Source organism: Chiloscyllium plagiosum, unplaced genomic scaffold (assembly GCF_037043375.1).
Source record: "Chiloscyllium plagiosum isolate Xiang-an unplaced genomic scaffold, Cpla_swu_hap1 HiC_scaffold_7, whole genome shotgun sequence".
In the NCBI taxonomy this organism is placed as follows: domain Eukaryota; kingdom Metazoa; phylum Chordata; class Chondrichthyes; order Orectolobiformes; family Hemiscylliidae; genus Chiloscyllium; species Chiloscyllium plagiosum.
In genome coordinates this window covers 21,073,811-21,099,831 of record NW_028270145.1, presented here as the reverse complement: position 1 = coordinate 21,099,831, position 26,021 = coordinate 21,073,811, and the positions used below count along the sequence as shown (strand labels likewise).

Below are 26,021 nucleotides of genomic sequence, written 5' to 3'. Positions count from 1 at the left end.
AAGGCATTGTTTTAATGTAATTTCTAATAACAGCAGACTTCTCAAAGTACTAATAGAGAATCCCTCAGGTATGACAGATAATTCAAGATGAAACACAAGACACTCAACAGCTCTTACTAGGAATCCATTTGGAAATAAACTAAGATTCCAGTTTCTGAATGAAAATCACTCAATGACTGTTGTTGAAGAGCACTAGTTTTGAAGTATTCAGAAGACAGGAGAAAACTGATCAACATTCATCAATGATACAATACACGGGGAATTTGTACACAAAATCATGTTTCTGCTTTTATGTACCAGACTTTCAGTATCATATTTTTAATGCTGTTTTCAATGTGTATTTTACAGATTGACATCAGGGAGATTCAAGACAACTTTAACATGCAGGTCAAACGTGCTGTTGGTAAATTAGTTATTACTACAACGTGACAAGGTTTTAACCATGTACACATCATATTTGGCTTTAAATTCAGATTTGCTAAGATTCTGAAGGAGATTAACATACGTTAATATAATTTACAGATATCCAGTAAGTATAAACAGCATGATTAAAATACAATACCTTTTACATAGTGTGTCCAAACCTTTTTTGTTAGAAAAACAAAAATTTGTTCAAGCTTCTGATCTAAACGTCGAATTTCTGGTCTGATTTTGATGAAACCACGTCATAACTCCTATTGTTAAGGTGAAAGGGGTTGAATGACACATCATCCAATCAACTTGTCACATATTTCCACTTGGTTAGAGAGTTTCCTGGCTCAACTAGATGAATGGAAATTGACTGAAAAAGACTGTACTGTATTTCAAACTCAAAAAATAGCTCCTGAATAGGAATGAGTGACCTAACAGACCGCACCCTTCCTGTGGGTATCACGACCACACAGCCCAATGCTGTCCTGCCTCATAGGAAATGACAGAATACTTGGCTTCCAAACAGGATTTTACACTGCCATTCAATGGCAGTAATAGTACCAATCTCAGCAATGAGCACTCTTACTGAATGAATGGAGCCAGTGAGTAAGGAAGCAAAAGACAGACAATGACACAGATGCTATTTTTAGGTAACAAGCAAAGGATTCAGATACAGCTGGCAAACTGGAAATTACTGAATTGAAAGCAAAACACAAATAACCTTTTTGGATAGATATATGGTATCATCACTAACATGGACTACATTTCAAAGACTGGAAATGAGATTTTTAAATACACACAATTATAATATTTTCTATCACCAGATACAAATTTATTCTGGAAGACAAAAAGGCCATCGTATCCAACAGAAACCCTTTTAAATATAAGCCAAATTGCAATGCAGGATAAAAAAGGTGTTAATCCTCACCCCTGAATAACAGCGCCAAAACTTCCTCCACAACTGCATTAAGAAATAATGCATGAATGTTATTGCAGATTTCTTCCAAATGCTTCCAAAGTCTTTGTAGATATTTTTAAGCAACTTGTTCAGATATATTATGACGCATCAGGTCTGGCAGCATTCGTGAAGAGAAATCAGACTTAATGCTTCTGATCCAGTAACCCTTCCTCAGAACTGATACAAGCTAGGAAAGTGTTCAAAGTTAAAAATCACATCACCAGGTTATAGTCCAACAGGTTTATTTGGAAGCACGAGCTTTCGGAGCACTGCTCCTTCATCAGGTGACTGTGGGGTTTTAGATCGTGGGACACAGAATTTATAGCCTGATGTAACTGAAATTATACATTGAAAAAGACCTGGATTGTTTGTTAAGTCTCTCATCTTTTAGAATGGGCATGTAAGTTTCAGTTTTTTCGTATGTAAATTCCAGAACTTTCTTAAAGTCACATTCTCAAGTGAACTTAACAATAGGTACATGTTGGCCCAGATAATGCATTGAAGGTGTGAGGCTGTCTGTGCCTCAATGTTTAGACTGATTCTAAACTAAAAAGGGGATTTACAGGATCTTACATGGATTTGTGAAGTTTTTGAGCAAAGTAAAATGTAATTCTGCAAGTATAAATTCACCCCACAAACTTGTGTGCGTGTGCAAGAGGGTATGAGTGTCTGAGAGTGTGAGTATGCGTGTGTGTGTGTATGTTTAAAGGGATAGAGGTCGGTGAGAGGGAGCGTGTGGGAGAGTATGTGTGAGCATATGAGAGTGTGTGTGGGTGGAGGGGAATGCAGTGGGGTCACCTGTAGTGTGACATGAACCCAAGGTCCCAGTTGAAGCCTTCCTCATTGGTACCGAACTTGGCTATCAGCCGCTACTCAACCACTTTGCATTGTTACCTGTTCCGAAGTCCACCTTGAGGATGGTCACCCAAACAACCACAAACCTCAGATTATTGTTTGCACCAAACTGTCCAGCTTTCAAGACAACACCATACAACGCTGTCATGGCAGATGCTGCAAGATGTGGCAGAGTTTTGACCTCGATACCACCATTACATGTGGAAACACCACCCACTATGTTTATGGCAAGTACTCATGTGACCAGGTCAATATGGTCTAACTCATACGCTGTAGGCGTGGATGCCCTGAGGCATAGTACATTGGCGAGACCGAACAGAGGCTGCTGCAACGGATGAATGGACACTGCACAACAATCAACAGGCAGGAGTGTTCCCTCCCAGTTGGAGAGCATTTCAGTGGTCCAGGACATGCGGCCGCGGACCTTCGGGTTACCATCTTCCAAGGCAGACTTCAGGACAGGCAGCAGCGCAAACTGGCCGAGCAGAGGTTGGATCGCCAAGTTCGATACCCATGGGGATGGCCTCATCCAGGACCTTGGGTTCATTTCACACTATAGGTGACCCCACTACACTATACACTCTCTCACACACACGCACACACACACTCCTACAAACCCATACACTCACGCAGATCATCTCTCATATGCTCAGACATACACCCGCCACACACATCCACACTCTCACAGACTTATACCCCATTAGTCTCGCACAGACACACACTCAGATATTTACACACACACACACACACACACACAGGATGAATTTGTACTTGCAGAATTACATTTTATTTTGTTCAAAAACTGCATGTATCCATGTCAAATTCTGTTAAACCCACTTTAGAAACAGAATCAGTCTGACTTAACATTGAGACACAGACAGACTTTAAATTCACACCTTCAATGCATTATCTGAGTTGAGAGGACACCCACTGTTAAAACTACCTTAAGAATGTAACTTTAAAAAAGTTCTGGGATTTACTTATGAAGGAACTGAAACTAACATTATCATTTAAAAGATGAAAAACTTAAATTTGTTTAATATTACATTTTATGACACTGCAATTCTGTTGCTATAAAGTCTGCGTCTTATGATTCTGCTCCACAACCACCTGATGAAGCAGCAGCGCTTTGAAAGCTAGTGCCTCCAAATAAACCTGTTGGATGATAACCTAGTGTTGTGATTTTTAAACTTTGTCCACCCCAGTCCAATACCAGCAGCTCCAAATCATTAAATGGAGACTGGCAGTGACTAACAATAGGTGGTGTGTAATGGCAGACTATGTGATAACAAGGCTTGGTGTGTGGGGTTGGAGGCTGAGACATGGGAGGGTTCAGGCCCTAAAATGTTCTGCGAAGTGGTCACTAAGTCTATGCTTCGTTTCCCCAACATAGATGTGAGCAGCAAATGCAGTTGACTAGATTATGTGGAGTGCAGGTAAAGTGCTGCTTCATCTAGAAGGTATGTGTGGAGCCTTGGACATGAGGAAGGTGAACGCAAATGGGGAGGTGTTACACCTTCAGTCTCCACTGACTGCTATTCACTCTCCTAGCCAGATCGCAATCCACTCCTTTGTCTGTCCAACTGTTCTTCTCTCTCTTTGGGCTCCATCCCCACCTATCATTTACTCCTTACTCCTCCTCCCCACCCTACTTTTGCATATAAACCAACATTTTCCTAACTACCATCAGTTCTGAGGAAGGGTCACCAGACCCAAAACATTCACTCTGACTTCTCTTCAGAGATGCAGCCGGATCTGCTAAGCTTTTCCAGCAACTTCTGTTTTTGTTTCTGATTTACAGCATCTGGTTTTCATATTGTGACACATCTCTGGAGCAGGTAGGATGTGAATCCAGGTCTTCTGGCCCAGAGGTGCAGACAATACCACTGTGCCACAAAAGCCTCCAAAAGCTTTGTACCCAGATTTTCTTTAACAGGTCCAGATGCAATCAGGAGTAAACTGCCTCATCACAAATAGGAAACAATGATTCCAAACTGCTTTTTCAATCTTATGCGCCAATGGATTTTTTTTGGTGCCATGAGTAGTAAACAGTTTTTCTATTTTTGCACACTTATCAATGTCATTACTCCTCCACACTTAGACAACTTTTGTTTACGAGCATCCCCCTTCCTTTTGTAACGAGGCCGGCTGGGAAACAAAGAACAACAATGACAGTCCACTTTAAACATAAATGATTCGCTTGGGCCATCAATAGTCAGTAAAAACTGTTTCCATAGCACAGGAGAGAATCCTCCCGCTGTATTGTACACCTGCTCCATTCCCGCAACAAAGAAAAAAATTCAGTCAGCCATCACATTTTGCTAGTTCCTTCAACTATTGTTAGCATAATGTGGTCCCCATTTATCAGTTTTCACCAAAAGCAGATGACAGAAAATAGTCTGATGCATTAACACCTCACCCATGGTGCAATGAAAATTAATTTACTGGGGTACTAGCTTTAAACGAACTTTGAACACCAATGGCAGGCTGTGACAAGCAAATTAAATTATTGTTCATATCACGGAAGTTAGAAGAAAATTATGGCCATTTCCTGCATACACAGTCATCCAGCTGTCCTGCAGGGCTTGTGTTGTTCCTACTACAGTCTTCCTGTTCCTGTACTCAACAGATTGGCTCCAGCAGTATTCAAAAATCTGACTTGTTCATGGTCAGGAGGACCAGCAGCAATTCCCAGATTGCTACTCAAACACATAGTACTTGTGATGTGCTTCCACCCACAGTTTTCCTTTGCCATCACGGACTGAAAACGTTGACTCTTAACATACAGATCAAGGTTGAACTAACTTTTTCTTTTAGCGCACCATTATTGTACATGTTTAGTTTAGATTATTGGAGAGTTCCAACTTTTCACCAGATTATACCACTGAAAAATGAAAGTGCAGGGTAATAATGTTTTTACCAGGATAGTAGCTCTTCACACACCCCCCTCCGCCAATGTCAATGCAGGGATCTACCACAAAACAACATTCCTTTCTGCAATGAGAAAATATTGTCACTCAGTTTCTCTAACAGTTACCCCCGTGCATTTTGAATAAGTAATTTCCTCAAGAAGAAGCATCACTTTTTTTAACCCTAAATGTTACACCTGCCTAACCCACATTGCACAGGCCACAAAAGCAAACTGATTTAACACTGGCACATTAAAAAAGCAGCCATAAATTGATGTCATTAAGTTAAAACTGCAACACACTACAGGTATAATGATTTGGCTCTTTTTAAACTGACTCTTTAGGAAATAACACACCTGCAAGTACAAACTTCTCACCAAACATTTCGAGTACCAACTCCTGACTATTACAAATAGCAGCAGTTGCAGCAGACAACATGTCACTTGCTGCAAAAATTATAGACTAAACTTTGTTAAAATAGTCTTGGCAAATGGGAACTTTATAACAGAGAAAGGAGAAATCCATTCCAGCCAAAAGGAAAAATAAAATGGCCTCCTAGAGTGTTGTACAATTCTATGGAAATATTTTAACTTGTGGGAAGACTCAGAAATTGAGACAAAATGTGTTTGACAATTGCTAAAGGTTATCATAGTAATATAGTTGAAAAGTCTGGTGCTGGAAAAGCACAGAAGGTCAGGCAGCATCAAAGAAGCTGGGAAATAGACTATCCCTTCATCAGGAACGTGACAGGGATTTGGGGGGGGGGGGGACGCAATGGATGAGAGATAGATAGGAGAGTGGGGGTGGGACATCGATTTCACCAGTTTCCTCATTTCCCCTCCCACTACCTCATCTCAGATCCAACCCAGCACTGCCGTCATGAATTGTCCTACCTGTCCATCTTCCTTCCCACCTATCTGCTCCATCATGCCCTCCAATCTATCACCCCACCACACCTGCATCTTGCTATCACCTTCCCAGCTACCTTTTCTCACTGGCCTCATCTCCCTATTTATCTCTCAGCCCCCTTTCCCACATTCCTGATGAAGGGCTTTTGCCCGAAACATCGTTTTTCCTGCTCCTCAGATGCTGCCTGACCTGCTGTGCATTTTCAGCACCACTCTAATCTTGGCATGGATGCAAATGACAGATGTGACAGTCTCATTAGCAAGTGATGTGTTTTGAAACAGACTCTCTCCACAACCTGACTCAACTTTCACAAAGAAAGTTTAAGAACATTTTAAAAATGGAAACAACATTAATTTAAAAATCAAGTGAAGGATCATTTTGTGTGGTCCTACTTTTGAGGCTGTTGCAGCCATAGAGTAAGAGCCAGCAAACGAAGCACATAATCTCAAGTCCCTGAAACTTGCTCTGGGAGCACCGGAGCTAACCAGAGTTCAGAGTTGCCAATCAACATTTCGCAGCTAGAAAAACCAAAAGAAAACACAATATTCAAGGCTCAGCAGCTTTTAAAAATTAGAAGCTGGCATGACAAAAAAAATTAAGTGATACGTGGCTTTCATTACTGAGCATGTGACACAAACGGCATGTCTTTTCATTACGGTAGAATCACATAAGCCAAGATGGAGAAAGGGTCAGAGAGGATTTGTCTCTCTTCCACAGCAGAACCTTTTACCCAATGGAGAAAGACGCCAGGTGGACAAAGGTGAAGGCATAAGAAGCAATTACACTTTCTCACTTAACAATTACCAACTGTATAAATCATAAAGTTATGATTCATAAAGTATAAATCATAAAGTTAAAGTTCACAAAAAGAGCGGGAGCAGCAGAGGAAGTGACGGCAAACAGAGGGGCAGCCGGGAAGGAGAACTGTGAGTATAAATACTCACCCTTTAATCACCAACGGTCATTTGAGTGGGAGCAGCGGCCGAGTAAAGGTGAACCCGGGAGACTACAGCTAAGGTAAAACAGTTTGTTTCAAAATTACTTACCTGTAGCGGGCAGCGGTGTTTTTTTTCTCTCTTCACAAAAAGAGCGGGAGCAGCAGAGGAAGTGACGGCAAACAGAGGGGCAGCCGGGAAGGAGAACTGCGAGTATAAATACTCACCCTTTAATCACCAACGGTCATTTGAGTGGGAGCAGCGGAAGTGAGGTTGGAGCGCATAGCTGGGCAGGAAGGTAAGTGATTAGTATTTGAGTGGGTGTGTGGAGAGCGCTAGTTATAGGGGACTCTCTCGTTAGAGGGACGGACAGGCGGTTCTGTGGACATGGGCGAGACTCACGGATGGTTTGTTGCCTCCCGGGTGCTAGGGTCAGAGACGTCTCAGACCGTGTCTTCAGAATCCTTAAGGGGGAGGGTGTGCAGCCAGAAGTCGTGGTGCACATTGGCACCAACGACATAGGTAGGAAGAGGGGTGGGGAGGTCATTCAAGAGCTCAAGGAGTTAGGCTGGAAGCTAAAAGCTAGGACAGAGTCGTCATCTCTGGGTTGTTGCCGGTGCCACGTGACAGTGAGGCAAAGAATAGGGAGAGAGTGCAGTTGAACACGTGGCTGCAAGGCTGGTGTAGGAGGGAGGGCTTCAGATATTTGGACAATTGGACTGCATTCTGGGGAAGGTGGGACCTGTACAAACAGGACGGGTTGCACCTGAACCAGAAGGGCACCAATATCCTGGGGGGTAGGTTTGCTAGCACTCTTCGGGGGGGTTTAAACTAATTTGGCAGGGGGATGGGATCCGGACTTGTAGTCCAGCAAGTAAGCTAGCTGTGTGTCAGGATGCCCAAGACTGTAGGGAGGCTGTGGAGAAGGTAGCACTGACAGGGACTACTTGCGGACACAGAGATGGGCTCAAGTGCGTATACTTCAACGCAAGGAGTATCAGAAATAAGGTGGGTGAACTTAAGGCGTGGATCGGTACCTGGGACTACGATGTTGTGGCCATCACGGAAACGTGGATAGATGTGGGACAGGAATGGCTGTTGGAGGTTCCTGGTTACAGGTGTTTCAGTAAGATTAGGGAGGGTGGGAAAAAAGGAGGGGGGGGTGGCATTGCTAATTAGAAATGGTATAACGGCTGCAGAAAGGAAGTTTGAGGGGGATCTGCCTCTGGAGGTAGTATGGGCTGAAGTCAGAAATAGGAAAGGTGCAGTCACCTTGTTGGGTGTTTACTATAGGCCCCCCAATAGCAGCAGAGATGTGGAGAAACAGATTGGGAAACAGATATTGGAAAGGTGCAGAAGCCACAGGGTCGTAGTCATGGGTGACTTCAACTTCCCAAATATTGATTGGAAGCTCTTTAGATCAAGTAGATTGGATGGGGCGGTGTTTGTGCAGTGTGTCCAGGAAGCTTTTCTAACGCAGTATGTAGATTGTCCAACCAGAGGGGAGGCCATATTGGATTTGGTACTCGGTAATGAACCGGGACAAGTGGTGGGCTTGTTAGTGGGTGAACATTTTGGTGATGGTGACCACAATTCTGTGACTTTCACCTTGGTTATGGAGAGAGGTAGGTGCGCACAACAAGGTAGATTTTATAATTGGGGGAAGGGAAATTACGATGCTGTAAGGCAGGATTTGAGGAGCATACGTTGGGAGCATAGGCTGTCAGGGAAGGATGTGGTGGAAATGTGGAACTTTTTCAAAGAGCAGATACGACGTGTCCATGATATGTATGTACCTATCAGGCAGGAAAGAAATGGTAGTGTGAGGGAGCCTTGGTTGACGAGAGAGGTTGAATGTCTGGTAAAGAGGAAGAAGGAGGCTTACATAAGGTTGAGGAAACAGGATTCAGACAGAGCAGTGGAGGGATACTGGATAGCCAGAAGGGACCTGAAGAAAGGGATTAGGAGAGCTAAGAGAGGGCATGAAAAATCGTTGGCGGATAGGATCAAGGATAACCCCAAGGCATTTTATGCGTATGTGAGAAACCTGAGAATGACGAGAACGAGGGTAGGTCCGATCAAGGACAGTAGTGGGAGACTGTGTATTGAGTCGGAAGAGATAGGAGAGGTCTTGAATGAGTACTTCTCTTCAGTATTTACGAACGAGAGGGACCGTATTGTAGAAGAGGAGAGTGTGAAATGGACTGGTAAGCTAGAAGAGATACCTGTTAGGAAGGAAGATGTGTTGGACATTTTGAACAACTTGAGGATAGACAAGTCCCCCGGGCCTGACGGGATATATCCTAGGATTATGTGGGAAGCAAGAGAGGAAATTGCAGTACCGTTGGCAATGATCTTCTCGTCTTCACTGGCAACGGGGGTGGTACCAGGGGACTGGAGAGTGGCGAATGTTGTGCCCCTGTTCAAATAAGGGAATAGGGATAACCCCGGGAATTACAGGCCTGTTAGTCTTACTTCTGTGGTAGGCAAAGTAATGGAAAGGGTTCTGAGGGATAGGATTTATGAGTATCTGGAAAGACACTGCTTGATTAGGGACAGCCAGCATGGATTTGTGAAGGGTAGGTCTTGCCTTACAAGTCTTATTGAATTCTTCGAGGAGGTGACCAAGCATGTGGATGAGGGTAGAGCAGTGGATGTAGTGTACATGGATTTTAGTAAGGCATTTGATAAGGTTCCCCATGGTAGGCTTATGCGGAAAGTCAGGAGGCACGGGATAGAGGGAAATTTGGCCAATTGGATAGAAAACTGGCTAACCGGTCGAAGGCAGAGAGTGGTGGTAGATGGTAAATATTCAGCCTGGAGCCCAGTTACAAGTGGAGTTCCGCAGGGATCAGTTCTGGGTCCTCTGCTGTTTGTAATTTTTATTAATGACTTAGATGAGGGAGTCGAAGGGTGGGTCAGTAAATTTGCAGATGATACGAAGATAGGTGGAGTTGTGGACAGTGAGGAGGGCTGTTGTCGGCTGCAGAGGGACTTAGATATGATGCAGAGCTGGGCTGAGGAGTGGCAGATGGAGTTCAACCCTGCCAAGTGTGAGGTTGTCCATTTTGGAAGAACAAATAAGAATGCGGAATACAGGGTTAATGGTAGGGTTCTAAGTCAGGTGGAGGAACAGAGGGATCTTGGGGTCTATGTACATAGATCTTTGAAGGTTGCCACTCAGGTGGATAGAGTTTGTAAGAAGGCCTATGGAGTATTATCGTTCATTAGCAGAGGGATTGAATTCAAGAGTCGTGAAGTGATGTTGCAGCTGTACAGGACTTTGGTTAGGCCACAGTTGGAGTACTGTGTGCAGTTCTGGTCGCCTCACTTTAGGAAAGATGTGGAAGCTTTGGAGAGGGTGCAGAGAAGATTTACCAGGATGTTGCCTGGAATGGAGAGGAAGTCGTACGAGGATAGGTTGAGAGTTCTCAGCCTTTTCTCGTTGGAACGGCGAAGGATGAGGGGTGACTTGATAGAGGTTTATAAGATGATCAGAGGAATAGATAGAGTAGACAGTCAGAAACTTTTTCCCCGGGTACAACGGAGTGTTACAAGGGGACATAAATTTAAGGTGAAGGGTGGAAGGTATAGGGGAGATGTCAGGGGTGGGTTCTTTACCCATAGAGTGGTGGGGACATGGAATGCGCTGCCCGTGGGAGTGGTAGAGTCAGAATCATTGGCGACCTTTAAGCGGCATTTGGATAGGTACATGGATGGGTACTTAATCTAGGTTAGAAGTTCAGCACAACATCGTGGGCCGAAGGGCCTGTTCTGTGCTGTATTGTTCTATATTCTATGTTCTATGTTATTTTCACAATAGCTCAGTAGGTTAATGCAGCATCTTGGTGGACAACTCCAAGTTCAGATATGTGCATTTGCAAATGCTGCTACTGACATTGTTGTACCTCATTGGAGTAGCCTGCTACACATCAAGCCCTGTTACTCCCAGAATCATCACAAAGGTATTTTAAAAGAACACAGAATAACCCAATTTACCAGATATTCAGATCTGGGTTGAAAGAAAGCACGAACCAGGACTCACTGTCACACAAATGGGTGATATGGACAGAGGGAAGAAACTAGAAAGTAGTTTAGTTATCCCTGTTCATAAGAATCATCTCAGCAGATCCTAAGTTGATCAGAATGATGCTTCCAATGGTTTGCAAGAGGCACAGGGTCACTGGTTCACACATTTTACTTTTCTCGGCCTCACTAGTTAAATGTCATGGCTTACAGTAACTGAAGAAAGAATAAATGGATTATCTTTAGATATGAAGTGGGTTTTGCTGTAAGGTACAGACAGGTCCTGAGCTGAAGTTCTGATGGTTTCTCTTTACCTTGTTCACAGCCCCAAGCTGTTCAGCTACCCGAAAACCAAATCATGAAACTGAACCATTTGTTGGCAGGCAGAAGGCCTTTGTCATCTATAAAACAGTCAGTAGCCCACAGACCAGACCAATCAGCCACTTGTTGCAGGCTGAATCTCTATTTGTACACACCCTTGATTCCAGTTCATCTGTAACTTCATCTATTACTGTTTGAGCCAGCGGCTGTAAACCATGCTTACGACGAGTGCCTAGTTACTTGCTTTCATAAATTGATAATCCTTCAGCAATACCTTGGTTTCAAAACCATCCTTTTCCAATTTCAATCCCAAAATCAAAAACACAAAACTAAAAATAGATGGTCTTTACAACATCAATACCCAAGTCTCTTCAGAAATCTCTGCCTAATAATTCATAGACTAGATTGTGCTTGACCACGATGTTTCTATAATACTAATGCTTGAAGGGTCTCTGCAAGCTGTATCAAAACAAGAACACTAATTTCAAGAGAGTAAGGAAGAACAGCAAGGGGTTAAAAGGGACTATACTCATGGCTAGTAATCATGAGTTACATATGGAGTCAGAGATATACAGCACAGAAACAGATCCTCCAGTCCAAATCGTCCATGCCAACCAGATATCCTAAATTCATCGAGTCCCAAATGCCAGCATTTGGCCCATATCCCTCTTAAACCCTTCCTATTCATATACCCATGCAGTGGCTTTTCAGATGTTGTAATTGAACCAGCTTCCACCAATTCCTTTGGCAACTCATTCCATACATGTACCACCCTCTGCGTGAAAAAAAGTTGCCCTTTGGTCCCTTTTAAGACTTTTCTCCTCTCACCCTAAACCTGTTCCCTCTAATTTTAGACTCCCCTACCCTGAGTAAAAGAACTTGTCTATTTACCCTACCCATGCCCCTCATGATTTTATAAATCTCTATAAAGCTCTATAACACTCAGCCTCCAACACTCCAGGGAAAATAGCCCTAGTCTATTCAGTCTCTCTTTATAGCTCAAGCCCTCCAATCCTGACAACATCATTGTAAATCTTTTCTGAACCCTTTCAAGTTTTACAACATCCTTCCTAAAGCAGGGAAACCAGAATTGCAAGCAGTATTCCAATAGTGGCCTGACCTGTACAGTTGCAATTTGATCTCCCAACTACAATACTCAATGCACTCACCAATAAAGACAAGCATACCAGATACCTTGTGGGCAGCACGGTGGCACAGTGGTTAGCACTGCTGCCTCACAGCGCCAGAGACCCGGGTTCAATTCCCGCCTCAGGCGACTGACTGTGTGGAGTTTGCACGTTCTCCCCGTGTCTGCGTGGGTTTCCTCCGGGTGCTCCGGTTTCCTCTCACAGTCCAAAGATGTGCAGGGTCAGTTGAATTGGCCGTACTAAATTGCCCGTAGTGTCAGGTAAGGGGTAAATGTAGGGGTATGGGTGGGTTTCGCTTCGGCGGGTCGGTGTGGACTTGTTGGGCCGAAGGGCCTGTTTCCACACTGTAATCTAATCTAATCTAAAACCTTCTTCACTATCCAATCTACTCGTGATTCCACATTCAAGAAGCTATGAACCTGCACTTAATTTCTCTTTGTTCTGCAACACTCCCCCCGACCTTACCATTAAGTGTTTCAGTCCTGCTCTGATCTGCCTTTCAAAATGCAGTACCTCACATTTATCTAAATTAAACTCCATCTGCCACTCCTCAACCCATTAGACCATCTGATCAAGACCCCACTATACTCTGAGATAACCTTTTTACACAATTGAGTGTTTAAGCATCTTGTGTTGATGCAGGACAAGGTATAGATTCATCACATATTTGCGATGCATTTTGGAAGGTTTTGTAGATCCATTGCCATCTCTCACCTGATAGGCAAAAGTGAGGACTGCAGATGCTGGAAACCAGACCAGGCTGCCTGACCTGCTGTGCTTTTCCAGCACCACTCTGATCTAAACCCATCTCTCACCTGATAGCAACCCAATCCATACATCTCTTGGGTCTATGGGAACTCAATCACCCAAAAGAGAATATGCTCTGCTTCTACTTCTTCAAGCTGCACTTTTTACCTCCTCTTTTGCTGGATCTATACTACATCAGCTAAAGTTATCCTGGTAATAGAGCTAAATAATGTTCAGATCTAGTGTTGGTTTAACAACCAACAAAGGACATTCCAGCAAGTCGCTGTCATGGCAGGTGAATTTATGTTCGCCTTTGCTTTCTTCTGTAGTTTCTTGCTGTTAGATTGAGTCATTCCCAGTTGCTAGGAAGCAGCAAAATGTGTTTAGGTTTCATTTATCTGCCCCATTAAGTAAAAACCTGGCAGCTGCACATCCCTAAATAGGACAGCTGCTTCTGGGTACAGCTAGCAACTGACTGAGGGTCACTCACGTGTGGATTGAAGACTGTGACTCCAAGTATGACTGCACCTGTCAGTTTGCTTGCTCCCCATCATCCTAGGACTTGGTAGAGTCAAGATAAACAAGCAAGATTCAATAGTAATGCTTTGTCTTCCCCAAAAAGAATGAAGCTGATGAGTTTGATCAGTCAAGCTTCAGCACTGCTTCACAAAACAAAATCAGGTGTAGGTACTATGTGCCAGACGTGCTATTGGCAGCTAGCCTGTGCTAATAGTGTGCCCTTATCAAGGCCTGACAGGCGCTGACAGAGGCATAATAATAGGGTGACCAGCCTTTCCTCAAAATCAATCATATTTATTCAGGCCATTTTTTTTGAAAAATAAACATTTCCACCTTCTAAACTGAACCTCGCTGGATAGTTATTTGATTAAATCGAATGCCTTGCTGATGACCAACATAATATTTTGCAAATTATTCAATTATCAGCTGGAACAATTTACTGGACATCTATTCAGTGTGATATTCAAGGCCTTCTTTTTTAAAAAAAAGAAAAGACATTTCTTACATAACATTCATGGCCTTAAATTTTCTCTAATACTAAATAAAACTCCCATATCTCCTTCCGACCAGCGGTGACTTAATTGCAGCATTTCGTTTTGCAATCACAAAGTTCCAGATTCAGGGCTTGAGCACACACGAAAGAAAACACCACTTACGCCCCAATGCAGCACTGACAGGTCGCTTTACGATCAGTGCTGTTGGTTTTCAGATGAGACATGAAAGCAAGGCTCCATTTGCCTGCTGGGGTGGATTTAAAAGTTCCCATGGTACTATTTGAAAAAAGAGTGGGTAAGTTCTTCCCCATGTCCTGGTCAATGTTTATCCCGCAATCAACATTGCGAAAACAGATAAGCTAATCATCACCAACTTGCTGTTCATTAAAGTTCACTGGGCACAAATCAGTTGTATCTGTTATATATATTACAATAATGATTACAGTTCAGAAGTATTTCATTGGCTGTACAGTACTTGGAGATGTCCAGTGCTTGTAAAAAAGGGTGCTATATAAATGCAGGTCTTTTCTGCTAGATCAAAACCTGTCATAATTAACCTGGTATGCTCCATGATGCCACCTCCTTTCTCTATTATTTAATTCATTCATGAATCCACATTCAGCTCAGACTTGAGTAATGTTTCAACCATTGCTGTAATACCTCTAGTGCCTCAGCTGTTTTCTGCATCTCAAACAAGGAAACTAAGTTCTCCTACAGCAATACATTCCCCACTGCCAAATCTCATATCCAGAGGCACATTACATTGGCATGTGGGGTGGAGTAAGAAAACAAACACAAGGAACGCCTAACCCTCAGGCACTACCAAGCACTGCTATATCAGGAGCAGAATGTTGAGAACTTTCCATCCTGTTCTTCACCAAAAGAAAACTGCAAAACAGAACGGCAGGAAAATGCCACCCCAAATCTGCTTAATGTGTTCTCAAATTCAGCTGCCTGCAGAAATTCATCATCATTCGCTGCCTGATTCATGACAATGTGCAAGTCATGATCCTTACCACAGGCACAAAACAAGTATAAAATGGGATCAAACAAGACTGCATCAACACACTAATGCTCTTCTCCAACCTCCTCACTATAACTCTGCATCCCATGTCCATGTAGCTCCCCACCAGCATTGAGCTAACTTAAAAGACAAACAGGAAACTGTCAATTCTTGACACCTTCAGGCCAGAACCAAGACCACCCTGAAGTCATCAAGCAGCAGTATGTAGACAATGCCTGTGTGCACGCATACTTAGAAGCAAAGTTATAAACCATCGGTGACATACTCACTGAGGTGTATGGGAGAGACAGGATGGGCCTCAGACTACAAACTCGGAAAACGAAAGCTTCTCTACCAGCCTACTCCAGTCACGTGATACTGCCCCACCCTCTCCTCCCCACTGATCACCCACATCAAGCCCCTGGACCACACAGATCATTTTTGTACCTTGGGAGCCTCCTTCTGCTGAGAGCAGACAGTGACAATGAAATCCAACATTGATTCTAACATGATAATGCAGCCTTTGGAGTCAGAGGAGCAGAGTGTTCAAATTCCCGCGATCTCAAACCCAACACTAAGCATACAGTCGACAGAGCAGCCATGTCCCCACCCTCCTGTACACATCAGAAACATGGTCCATGTACAGCAGACACCTCAAATCCCTGGGAGTGTTATTACAAGTGCTACCCTTGCAAAATCGTGCAAATTCATTGGCAGGATAGGTGTACCAATGGTCAATATCGAGGGACTGGTCACAATGTCCAGCTGCAATGGGTGGGCCACACTATTCGCATGCAGAACTGCCTAAGCAAAAGCTTTCAACAAGATTCTGCATGGTAGACTGGTTCATGAGGTTGGATCACATGGGATCCAGGGGAAGCTTGTCAATTGGATATAAAATTGGTTTGACGTTAGAGGAGACAGAGGGAGGCTTGTGACCAGCAATGTGCCACAAGGATTGGTGCTAGGTCTACCGCTTTTCATCATTTATACAAAGAAAATGTGAATATAGAAGGCATATTTAGTAAGCTTGCAAATGACACCAAAATAGGTGATGTGCTGGACAGTGAGTACAACGGGTCCTTGATCAGATGGGCCAATTGGGCTGAGGAGTGGCAGATGGAGTTTAATTTCGATAAATGTGTGCTGTTGCATTTTGGTAAGGCAAACCAGGAGAGGACTTACACAATTAATGGTAGGGTCCTGGGGAGTATTGCCAAACAAAGAGACCTAGGGGTGCAAGTGCATAGTTCTTTAAAAGTGGAGTTGCAGGTAAACAGGGTGAACACAGCATTTGGCATGCTTGCCTTCATTGGTCAAAGCATTGAATATAGGAGTTGGGAGGTCATGTTGCGACGTGCAGGACATTGGAGAGACCACCTTTAGAATTATGCGTACAATTCTAGTCACCTTTCTGTAGGAAAGGTGCTGTTAAATTTGAAAGAGTGCATTAAAGATTTACAATGACGTTCCCAGGACTGAGTTGCCAGGTTTGAGTAACAAGGAGAGATTTAAGTTCATAAGATATACGGGCACAATTAGCCCATTCAGTACATTGGTATGCTCCTCACCCCCATTTTCCTGTCTTCTCCCCATTACCCTTCGACCTATTATCAATTAAAAATCTGTCTAACTCCTTAAATTTACTCACTGTCCCAGCATCCACCGCACTCTGGGATAGCGAATTCCACAGACTTACAACCCTTCCAGAGAAGTAGTTTCTCCTCAACTCGGTTTTAAATTTGCTACCCTTTATCCCATGACTATAACCTCTCATATCCAAGTGCCCCACAAGAGGAAGCATCCGCACCATGTCTATTTTATCCACACCTTTTATCATCTTGAATACCTCAACTTGATCTCCCCTCATTCTTCTAAATTCCAGACAATAAATGCCTAAACTGTTCAATCTCTCTTCATACACCAAGCCCCATATGTGAACCTCTGCTGAATTGCCTCCAGTGCCACTACTACACCTTTCCTCAAGAAGGGGGACAAAAACGGTGCACAATACTCCAGGTGCGGTCTCACCACTGTCTTGGATAGTTGCAACAATACATCCATACCTTTATATTCTACAACATTCTGTTCGCTTTATTATCTGCTGTACCTGCATACTAGTTTTGTGACTCATGAATAGGGACACCCAGATCCCTGTGCACCAGAGCACCACGAAGTCTCTCCCCATTTAGATAATAGGTCACCTTTTGTTTTTCCGGTCAAAATGCATGACCTTGCACTTATCCACGTTAAGCTGTACCTGCCACATTTTGGCCCACTCTCCTATCTAATTCCATTCAGAAGGTTCTTATTTCCTCATTGCAATTTACCGTCCCGCCTATTTTTGTGTTGTCCACAGATTTGGCTATACGGCCTTCTATCCCTGTATCCAAGTTGTTAATCTAGATTGTAAATAGCTGGGGCCCAAAGACCAAACCCTGTGGCACCCCACTAGTTATATCTTGCCATCCAGAAAAAAAAAACATTTATTCTGACTGACTATCTTCTGTCAATCAGCCAGTTATCTATCCAAGCTAATAAATTACGCCAGATCCAACATTGTGAACTAAGCTTTTGTGCATCCCCTTATCAAACGCCTTCCAGGAATCGAGATATATTACATCTACAGAATCCCCATTATTTACTTTGCATATTGCATCTTCGAAGAATTCTAGCAAATTAGTCAAACATGATTTGCCCTTCATAAAACCATGCTGAATTTGATGGATAGCATTGTGACTTTCCAACTATCCTGATATTACTTCCTTGATAATTGATTCTAAAGCTTTTCCAACAACAGATGTTATATCAACTAATCTATAATTTCCCACATAATGCCTCCCTCCCTTTTTGAATAAGGGCATTACATTAGCATTTTTCCAATCCACTGGAACCTTTCCCATGTCCAGGAAATCTTGGAACATTGAGACCAATGGATTCACTATCTCTGCCAACACTTCCTTCAATATCCTAGGATGTAAGCCATCAGGCCCAGGGGACTTGTCTGCCCTCAATCCTAAAAGTTTACTGAGTACCTTTCCCCTATCGATGTTGATTGTTCCAAGTTCTACCCTTTCTTGTGTCCTGACTTGCCCATTCTAATAGGAATGTACTATTGTCCTCCACCGTGAAAACTGAGGCAAAGTATTGATTTAACATCTCTGCCATTTCAATGTTCCCCATTAACAACTCTCCGGGTTCATCTTCCAAGGAATCAACATTCACCTTAGTGACTCGCTTTCCTTTTATATACCGATACAAGCTTTTGCCATTCTATTGTGCTAGTTTTCTTTCATGATTTATTTTTTAGAATCCCTTTGTTTATGTTTGAAAGTTTCCCAATCTTCCAACCTGCCATTGGCCTTTGTAATATGGTATATCTTAGTTTTTGACTTTGAATTGTCCTCGTCCTTCTTGTTTAGCCATGGATGTTTATGTTTACTCCCCTTACCATCTTTCGTCATCACTGGGGTAATTTTACATGTGAGGAATTAAGTAGCTCCTCAAACAACTGCCACTGCTCATCCACTGTCTTACCTTTTAGCCTTCCTGCCCAATTTACTCGAGCTAGATCTCCTCATGCCTATGTAACTTCCTTTGCTTAAGTCCAGACCACTAGTGTGGGACTCCACTTTCTCACCCCCAAACTGAATTTTGAATTCTATCATACTATGGTCACTACTCCCTAGAGGATCCTTAACTATGATGTCAATTAAGCTCTCCTCATTACACAATATCAAATCTAGAGTAGCCTACAACATACTGCTCCAAGAAACAATCTCAAATACATTCAATGAACTCTGCCTCCAGGCTACCTTTAGCAATATGATTCTTACTGTACCTTTCTTGCAAGCCTCTATTTCCTGGTTTATACTGTGCCCCAGTGTGGTACTACTGTTTGGACACCTTTTGATTATTTCTACCAAGTACTTCTTCCCTTCGCCATTTCTTACTTCCACCCAAACTGATTCCACACCTTGATCTCCCATGCTAATGTCATTTCTCATTACAGCACTGATCCCTTCCTTCACCAGTAAAGTTACACCACCTCCTTTTCCTTTCAGTCTGTCATTCCAAGACTGAACAAACTGGGGCTCCTTTCCCTAGAGCATCAGAGATTCAGGAATGACCTTACAGAAATTTATAAAATTATGAGGGGCATGGATTGGGTGAATAGCCATGGTCTTTTTCCTAGAGTGGGGAATCCAAAATTGGGGGGCATAGGGCTAAGGTGAGAAGGGAAATATGTAAAAAGGACCTGAGGGGTAAATTTTCACACAGAGTGTGGTGCTTGTATGGAATGAGCTGCCAGAGGAAGTGGTGAAGGCTGGTTCAATTACAACATGTAAAAGGCAACTACATGGGTATGCGAATAGCAAGAATTTAGGGGGATACATGTCAAATGCTGGCAAACAGGACTAGGTCTGATTGGGATGCCTGGTCGGTGTGGACAAGTTAGACTGAAGAGTCTGTTTCCTCACTGTATGATTCTAAATCCCCTACTCCGAGCTTTGCAATGGTAAGCAATCCCTCGGAAACCTAACAAGAATGTCCTGAAAGCCTCCCTAATCAAACATGGGAATGGCTTACCCAAAATGTGCAAACTGGAGAAGAAGCATTCGAGAAGGTGCCAACTACTTTAAGCATCATTCAGTGAAGCATGCAGTGGCCAAGTGCAAGCAGTAGAAACAGCATGCAGAATCCAGAGTGTCACAGCTACCTGCCTCAAACACCACTTGAAAATGAGTCTACAACTCTAGGATTGGGCTATTCAGTCACCATAGAATCACCCCCTGCTCCTACCAACTGAGTGGAAGCAAGTAACCCTTGACTTTGAAGGACTGCCAAAGAAGAGGATGTGTTGTAAACATCTTGAGCAGGAGAAAAGAGGGAAATAGGAGTGAAATCTGTATTCTAGATTCGGTGCATGCTTGTTTAATCAGAAACAGGACACTGAGCCCACTGGGAATTGATATAGGCGACAGGGGAATAAGAGAATGTCCCACACAAATGTTTATCATATTGCCAGCAATAAATATGGAAAAAATGCATTCTTCTTTGGAGGTTTGACATTCCATCCTAGCCCTGGAAGTTGCACTACTTTTTCACATGACCCTTCTTGAACCAAAGATCACATGTCCTAAACAGCAGCACAACTGAGATTTTCAACCCATAACTTGTTTGAAACGCTCTGCAAACTTCCATTGCAAAAAAAACTGCACAGTGCAAGGTAGGACAATTAAATCTAGACTCTACATTAATCAGCCCTGTTAAATGCTCAACAATTTGTACTTACGTAACAACATTAAATGTAATAGCACAGTTCCAGTTTCATCTAAATGTCATAAGATAAAACGTAAAGTCAGACAACTGAAGGAAATATTAGGTCAGATGGCCAAAAGATTGTCCAAAGAGTGGAAGGCGGAGGGAAATGATACGAATCACATAAATGCAACAAAATGGGGATTCCCCCTATGTTGTGATACGAAGAGAATCCAGAGCCCTCTACTCACTTGCAAAAGTCACCACCGTAGTGATTGTAAAGAAGTCAGCCAGGTGGACCTCAGAACCTGACCTCCCTGATTGAACCAGAATAACAGCCCCAATCAGGGAGCTCTGGCTGACAGATAAGAATGTGAGTGTCAAACATCCTGTCCACTCTGACAGTTGCTCTGAAGGAGTTGAATCAGTGTCCAGGACTCTCCACGTGTAAATAAAGGGTGACTTGGTTACAGGATACCTGCCTCTGTGGAGTTATTTCAATCACTGGCACCACAGCCCCCAGCTCCGCACTTATACACATGGCAATTGCTCCAGAGTTTGGGGGATAGGTGCAACCAGGCATGTGAAAGTAGGGGAAACAAAGCACAGGAAATCCCTGCTCCTCTCATGAAACAGAACCACCTACAAAGAAAGATGGGTGGAAGACTAAAAGGAAGGAAGGATGGTGAATAGAGGAAGAACACACCTGCCCCAGCTGTAGTTATATTTGTCATGGATCACACTGGTGCTCAAAAGATGCCATGTTCTGCAATTACAATACCACTTGCCCTGCTATTGATGATGTCTCCATTATACTTTTAACATCTAGACAATATCTAGCTCTTGAATATATTCGGTGACTTTGCCTCCACAGCCTTCGTTGGTAGAGAAGTGACAGGTTCACTATCTTTTAAGTGAAAAAATCTTTTCAGAACACGGTTCTAAAACAATCTATCCCCATCCGGAGATTGTCCCCCAGTTTTAAGACATCTCAACAGGGAAAATAACCTTCCTTCCTCTCATCTCTCCAGCCCTATAAGAAATTTATACAACCCCCTTTCATCCTTCTAAATTCTAATAAATACAGGCCCAGTTGAACTAATCTCTCCACATTGGACAGCCATCCCTAATAAAAACTTCAATGCACTCCCTTTATGACAAGTATATCCTCGGTTAGGTAGGGAGACCAAAACTGCATGCAACATCCAGTTATGGCCTCACCAAGGCCTCTTACAACTGCAGTAAGATAACCCTACATTTGAATGGCAAATATAGTGAAACTTGAATTTAATAAGATCTGGAATTTTAAAGAAGCTACTCTAATATTGACCATATAAACCCATCTGTTCACTAAGACATCAGGAAATGAAATCTGCCATCTTTACCCAGCCTCGCCTACATTCGAGTCCAGAGCCACAGCATTGTGCTTGACTCTTACCTGGCTTCTGGAATGGCTTAGAGAGTCAGTCAGTCAGTCAGTCAGTCAGTCAGTCAGTCAGTCAGATTATGGCCAATTATGGATGCCAACAAATGACAGCCCTGCAAGTAATGCCAACATCCCATGCATGAAGAAAGAAAACAAAAAAGTGTATGAAGAGAAAACTGGCTAAACTGAATTGAGAAACCAGGAACAATTTAGTTACAGAGGCAGATCTTTTAGAATATTTTTAATAACTCTTCGCAAAGGTTAATTCCAGTGAGAAAGAAAGTCTTTTTGAAAAGTATGCACCATCCATTGGTAAATAAGTATGTTGCGATAATAATAAGTTGAAAGTACCATGTAAATTTGCAAAGATTAGTGGCAGGTCAGAGGATTCAGCTGGCTGACTAAGGTGGTAATAAAGAGGCAGAAAGGTAATATAAAAAGTGAAAAGGTAATATAAAGAGTGTTTCTACAAGTATTTAAATAAGAAAAAGGTAATTGAAGCTAGTGTTGACCCACTTGACTGCAAATTTGGGAAACAAATGATGGAAAGCAAAGAAATGTCAGAAGCTTGGAACCATGACTGTAATTTAGTCTTTACAGCAGAACGCTTCAAACATTGCACTTTTTCATGAAGGGAGGGTGGAGGTAGAAAGCAGGAGACCATAGGCCAATTAGCCTAACTCTATCTTAGGGAAGGTGTTAGAATCTATTATTTTTAAACTTATAGCAGAACACACAGAAAAGCATGATTTTACCGGACAAAGGCAGCATGGCTTTGGGCAAGAAAAATCACATTTAACTAATCTATTTGAGGTTTTGATGAACTAACATCCATGGTGAATAGAGGGAAACTGGATGATCTGGTGTATTTGTAGACAATAGACAATAGGTGCAGGAGTAAGCCATTCAGCCCTTCGAGCCTGCACCGCCATTCAACATGATCATGGCTGATCATTCCTAATCAGTATCCTGTTCCTGCCTTATCTCCATAACCCTCCAGCATCTTTCCCACCACTGAGGTCAGACTAACTGGTCTATAATTTCCTGCTTTCTCTCTCCAACCTTTCTTAAAAAGTGGTATAACATTAGCCACCCTCCAATCCTCAGGAACCGACCCCGAATCTATCGAACTCTGGAAAATAATCACTAACGCATCCACGATTTCCCAAGCCACCTCCTTCAGTACCCTGGGATGCAGACCATCAGGCCCCGGAGACTTATCAACCTTCAGACCTAACAGTCTCTCCAACACCAAATCCTGGCAAATATAAATTCCCTTAAGTTCAGGTCCTTCAGCCAATGTTACCTCAGGGAGATTGCTTGTGTCTTCCCCAGTGAACACAGATCTGAAGTACCAATTCAATTCCTCTGCCATTTCTTTGTTCCCCGTAATATATTCCCCTGTTTCTGTTTTCAAGGGCCCAATTTTAGTCCTAACCATTGTTTTGCCTTTCACATAGCTTTTACTATCCTCCTTTATATTTTTGGCCAATTTACCTTCGTACCTCATTTTTCCTCTGCGTATTTCCTTCTTAGTAATCCTCTGTTGCTCTTTAAAAGCTTCCCAGTCCTCAGTTTTCCCACTTAGCTTTGCTATGTTATACTTTTTCTCTTTTAACTTTATATGTTTCTTAACTTCCCTCGTCAGCCACGGCTGCCCATGCCTCCTCCTGGGATCTTTCTTCCTTTTAGGAATGAACTGATCCTGCAACTTCTGCATTATACACAGAAATATCCGCCATTGTTCCTCCACGGTCATCCCTGCTAAGGTATTGCACCATTGAACTTTGGCCAGCTCCTCCCTCATAGCTCCATAGTTCCCTTTATTCAACAGAAGTACTGTCACTTCCAACTGTACCCTCTCCCTCTCAAATTGCAGATTGAAGCTTAATGTATTATGGTCACTACTTCCCAATGGCTCCTTCACTTCGAGGTCTCTGACTAATTCTGGTTCGTTACACAATACCAGATCCAGAATTGCCTTCTCCCTGGTCGGCTCCAGCACCAGCTGTTCTAAGAATCCATCTCTGAGGCACTCCACAAAGTCTCTTTCTTGAGGTCCAATACCATCCTGATTCTCCCAGTCTACCTGCATGTTAAAATCCCCCATAACAACTGGAGTAACATCTTTACGTCAGTCCAATTTCAGCTCCTGATTCAACTAACATCCGACATCCAGACTACTGTTTGGGGGCCTGTAGATGACTCCCAAGAGGGTCTTTTCACCCTTAGTATTTCGCAGCTCTATCCACAGACTTTACATCCCCTGACTCTCGGAGCCCCCCCGCAAGGGACTGAATATCCTCCCTTACCAACAAAGCCACCCCACCCCCTCTGCCCGTCAGTCTGTCCTTACGATAGCACGTGTAGCCTTGAATATTCATTTCCCAGGCCCTGTCCACTTGAAGCCACGTCTCAGTTATCCCCACAATATCGTATCTGCCAATTTCCAAAAGAGCCTCAAGCTCATCCATCTTATGTCTAATGCTTCGTGCATTCATGTATAGTATTTTTAATTTGTTAGCTAACCCTGAGAAAATAGACCATCCAGTTACAAACGGTGTTGTTTCAGGGAAGTCACTGCTTCCCATTGCATTGCTTCTTACCTCCACTATGCAGTTTAAACAAAAGCACTCAACCAGAAGCTTAAGACTCAAAGTCCATCCGAAAACTTCCCCATAAAAAAAAAGTGATCACCCTCACAATAGCCAGGATTTAAAAGAACATTTACTCTTTACTAACTATGCTCATATTCTTTTATTCAACATCACTAAAAAGTCCCATCTTGTCATTTATTTCATTGATATTTCTGGAAGCTTACTGCAAGCAAAAAAAATGACTGTCGTCATGTTTCCTACAATACAACAGTGACTACGCCTTAAAGTATTTTATAGGACGCCCTAAATAAGTGTTTTACAACCAAATGTCATAAACAACATTACGTGGTTTTAAGCCTTTCTTTATTTGCTGGTTAAATGTTCTAATTTTAAGCTCCAGTTAAAAGCTAACAAATTGAAATCCTGCTTTTCCTATTAAATGGCTTTTTCTCTCACATTCAAAATTTACAATAATGAAGAAGCGTTAGGTTATGATTATTCAATTTAATGATTTTCCTGGAATGCTTAGCTAGGTGCTTTTGAAGCTCACGGATATCCCAAGTTATTGATGCAGAATTTATTAATCAGGCAACGGAAGTAAGAATAGTCCTTCCAAAACCATGAGACTCTCAAAGTTCACAACAGGGCAAAACAGCAAGTGAGAATTACCAATACATGGGCTGCAGTGCTTTGGCTTTTTGGGCTAGGCTGCCATGTTTCATGGAACATAACTTGGACATACACTTCAATCTACCCAGACAAAGAGACATTCAAACCAGGAATGCTCACCTTAGACTCCCCATCTAGGTTTAAATCACCCATACTTTCATCTGAGAATTATCAAACATGTGCTGCACCCCCAATGTGGTTCTATTTACTTGTTACTGGCCAGACCACATGCACTACAACAGGCAATTTTGGAGTTAGAAACTTGACAATTCCATTATTAATTTGGATGATGCATTTAAGCTTATAGTCATTAAATAGAACCACATTGGGGGTGCAGCACATGTTTGATGTTTATCATTCTTTCATCTGAGAATTATCAAGTTAATCAAAAATTAGAAGAGCCATAACTTTCTTCAAATTCTAATAATTTTTCTACTCAAATGTGCATTAGGGAAAAAAGTGAAAAACTGCAATTTTGGCGACCAAAATGTCAATTACATTAAATATGTACTTCACTGAATTCACAATTTTTACAATTATGACCCAAACAAAATATGCAGCAATGAATCAAGTGGGGCAGTAAATGTCTTCTCTTCAAAACAGAAAATGCATCCATTAGAAGTTTGAGGGAGGGTAATAGAGTAATCAAATTTCAGCTAAATACAGTGATAATGACAGTGATGAATTCTGCTTGTTAGAATTCTATACTGAAAAATCAAAAGTGCATAAACTACTAATTTTACAACAAAAAAAATTATTTGTGGAATTACAGAGGAGCAAGAAATATTCAATGAGTTTCTAATCAATTATTGAACAATACTGGATTCAGTTG

General features: G+C 42.5%; 1 protein-coding gene and 1 long non-coding RNA gene across 6 annotated transcripts in view; one reads left to right on the top strand and one right to left on the bottom strand.

Annotated features, from left to right (window-relative positions):
* LOC122551378 (uncharacterized) overlaps nucleotides 1–548 on the top strand; it is a 115,511-nt gene extending 114,963 nt beyond the window's left edge. The window contains exon 5 of the long non-coding RNA XR_006312088.2: nucleotides 349–548. This is a non-coding gene — a long non-coding RNA (uncharacterized LOC122551378). The remainder of the gene's footprint in view (nucleotides 1–348) is intronic.
* Nucleotides 1–26,021, bottom strand: part of raph1a (Ras association (RalGDS/AF-6) and pleckstrin homology domains 1a) — a 227,103-nt gene that overhangs the window by 186,437 nt on the left and 14,645 nt on the right. Inside the window, exon 1 of one of the 5 annotated variants that reach the window (XM_087988800.1) lies at nucleotides 563–740. The exons of the other annotated variants lie outside the window; for them this stretch is intronic. The gene's annotated coding sequence lies outside the window, so the exon portion shown is untranslated. Of the gene's footprint in view, nucleotides 1–562; nucleotides 741–26,021 lie in introns of those variants that run through there. 5 annotated transcript variants of the gene reach the window in all.